Source organism: Adiantum capillus-veneris, chromosome 22 (assembly GCF_014529385.1).
Source record: "Adiantum capillus-veneris isolate H3 chromosome 22, ASM1452938v2, whole genome shotgun sequence".
In the NCBI taxonomy this organism is placed as follows: Eukaryota; Viridiplantae; Streptophyta; class Polypodiopsida; order Polypodiales; family Pteridaceae; genus Adiantum; species Adiantum capillus-veneris.
Window position 1 is genome coordinate 127,355,129 of NC_140952.1, and position 3,583 is coordinate 127,358,711.

Here is a 3,583-nt window from a genome sequence, read left to right on the forward strand (position 1 = left end):
TGACAAGTGTCCCCTTTTCTTTCTTTGTACTAGGCATGCCTTGTGTGAGTGTATGTGTGTGTGTGTTCTCTCTCATCCCCCCTCATGTAGGGTTGGCCCCCTCCTTGTAGGGATTGGCATTGATCTTTTGCACACCTCAATCCACTCAACCTTGGGCTTGGTTCCCACCACAAGCTTGGCCCTTAAACCCCTCAATCTTGGACCGGGTTCCCACCTCAAGTACAACCCTAGCATCTCAAGCACGACAAGCACCTCAATCTTGGGCCAGGTTCCCACATCAAGCACAGCCCTAGCTTACCTAAGGTCAAAGGACTTTTACACTCATTATTGGAGGTCTTGAATGAAGCTAACCCTATCTTATGCTCCATTGGTTAGCCTTGGTCTTTGATAGACCATCTCTCATTCGGGCCGCTATACCATTGGCTCCGTGTTGAGATAGATCTATAGGCACATGTCTATATCTAAACCCTTGTTCCCGTTTATTCTCCCACATTAAGTGATCAGTTTAATATGAGAAAATCATTTGGGTTGGTTAGATATTAGATTTTATGACATCTCCCACTAGAAAATGTGCTTAACCACTCACGACATGGTGTGACATGGAAAGCAGTAACTCTATCCAGTAACCACTGTGGAGAAAGTGTGCTACCCATAGACAAATCTACAAGAGGTACACTCGAAAAGCATGACAACACCGTCACTGGCATACACTACCACCTTAACTTCCTTTATAACCTGTGTCAAAGCCGTATCTGCATCATGTATACATCTCCGTTGTTGTCTCATACGTCTGAAACAATGACGCCTAATGTGCCTTGTGTGACCACAATGCCAACAACACAAGTATCATGCAATAAGTGGTAGCCACCACACAAAGACTAAAGTGGAAGTAAGTGTAAAGAGGGGCCTCAATTTTTATGCACCAATAAGCAATATCAAATATTAAATACCAAACTCCACAAGAGATGCCGTGGAGGTGGGAGCTACGATATTTAGGCCATTGATTTGCAAGATTCCTCTCTCTCTCTCTCTCTCTCTCTCTCTCTCTCTCTCTCTCTCTCACTCTCACATGCTATGTTATCGCTATTTTGTGTGCACTCTAATCTTGTCTAAATCATCTTCCCCTTACAATTTTTCACTATCAAGTCTATACTTTGTGTGTGTGTGTGTGTGTGTGTGTGTGTGTGTGTGTGTGTGTGTGTGTGTGTGTGTGTGTGTGTCTGTGTGTTTGTGTGCGCGCGCGTGTGCGTGTGCGTGCGCGTGCGTGTGTGGTGTCATATTTTAGGTGTGTGTACTTGGGTTTTGGGAGAGATGGTGAGAGGTTGACAGGTAAGTGTGTGACCAAATGGGAATTGTGGAAGCAACCATTCTCCCCTTCTCATCCCAATATACAATGCACATGAATGAAGTGAAACCAACTATGATATATGTAAAACATTTCTATGCCGCAAGAAAATGGAAACTTTACTTTATGTAAGTTTCTAGAGTTTTTTCAATTTACACACGTCAAACACCAAACCCACATCATGTTGTTAGGAAATAAGACGTAGCTAAATAGATAATTGAGTAGATTACTTAATGGAGAGAGACAGATTTATATACACGAGATTATAGAGTAGAGAGAGAGAGAGAGAGAGTACACACGATATACGTGGTTCACCCAATGTGGGCTACGTCCACGGGAAAGCAGCCACTCAATGGCTTTAGTACTTCAAAACAAGAAGTAGTTTACAAAGGGATTATACCCTTAATGGAGCTCCCGCCTTGCTTCACTCTCACCACCTCACACTCACCTTGTTGCATCAACTTCACACTATGAAATGTGTGTAGAAATGGCCTCCTTTTATAGGCCAAAAGGGCTGCCCTCTCTTATGAGAGACAGCCATGTGTAGCCGCCCTTGTGTGAATAAGTCCAAATCGGACCCTCCAATCCGCCCATGTGTGGCCGCCCTTGAGAAGACAAGTCCGCTTTTCAATTCGGCCACCGGCCATTGAATTCGGCCACCGGCCACCGGCCATTGACTTCCGACCACCGGCCAACCAACCGGTTGTTTTCCGACCGCCGGCCAGCCATAATATTCCGGTGAAAAGGAATATTCCGGCGGAAAAAAAAAGTCTCGGGGGCGGAGGCCCCCGAGGCCTTTAAAGTTGCCCCTGATTCTTGTCCGTGAAAATTTTGGTTTCCAGTGAGTGATTTTCCTTCACGCACGATGGCTTCTCCTCATAATGGGGGCCTTACAAATGTGCGCTTTTACCACAGAAAATTACAAGGGTAAATCAGGCTCCATACTTAACAATCTCCCACTTGGAGACTGATCTCCAAACCAAACCTGTGAGTGCTTTCCATTCTGGCTTCTTATCCTTGAATGCCGATTGAAGATGAGCAAAAGCTCAACTTCTCCTTGTTGACCACCTTTGTAAACATGTCTGCAGGATTTTCACTTGTATGCACCTTTCCTAGCTTTAGCTGTCCCTCTTCCAAAAGAGTGCGTATGAAGTGATATCTCACCTCAATGTGCTTTGTCCTTGAATGAAAGGCTGAGTTCTTCGCAAGATAGATAGCGCTTTGGCTATCACTGTACAAGACACAATTGTCTTGTTTGAATCCAAGCTCTTCTAAGAATCTGTGAAGCCACAGAATTTCTTTGCTTGCCTCCGTCATTGCTACATACTCTGCTTCCGTGGTAGAAAGTGAAACCACTTTCTACAGCTTTGAAGCCCAGCTTACTGCTGTGCCTCCAACCGTGAACACATAGCTAGTAGTGCTCCTTCGAGTATCTTTGTCACCTGCCATATCTGCATCAGCATACCCTTCTAGAAAAATATCAGTTCCTCCAAAATACAAATCATTTGTTGTTGTCCCTTTTAGATACCTAAGTATCCACTTCACAGCTTGCCAATGCTCTTTACCTAGGTTGTCCATGAACCTACTCACAACTCCCACTGCATGTGCAATGTCTGGCCTTGTCCAGACCATAGCATACATTAGAGAACCTACCGCTGCAGCATATGGAACTTTAGACATATAGGCTATCTCCTCTTGTGTCTTTGGACACATATCCTTCGTTAGTTTAAAATGACCAGCCAAAGGTGTAGAAACTGGTTTTGCATTTTGCATTGCAAACCTTTCTAGTACCTTCTTGATGTAATCTTCTTGAGATAGCTTTATTGTCTTCTTCGTCCTGTCCCTTGATATTTTCATACCAAGTATCCTCTTTGCAGCACCTAAATCGTTCATTGAAAAAGATTTGGACAGCTCCTCTTTTAGGTCTTTGATGTCCTGCATATTAGCACTTGCAATCAACATGTCATCAACATACAACATTAGGATGATGAATTTCCCATCTCCCAAATTCTCCGTGTAGACGCAGTGATCCGAGTTGCATCTTGTGAATCCATGATCCAACATCCATCGATCAAACTTCAAGTACCATTGTCTTGATGCTTTCTTTAAACCATACAAGCTCTTCTTTAATCTGCAAACCATTTTCTCCTTACCTTTTACTTCATACCCCTTTGGTTGAAGCATGTAGATTTCCTCCTCTAAGTCACCGTGAGGGAATGCCGTATTTACATCAATTTG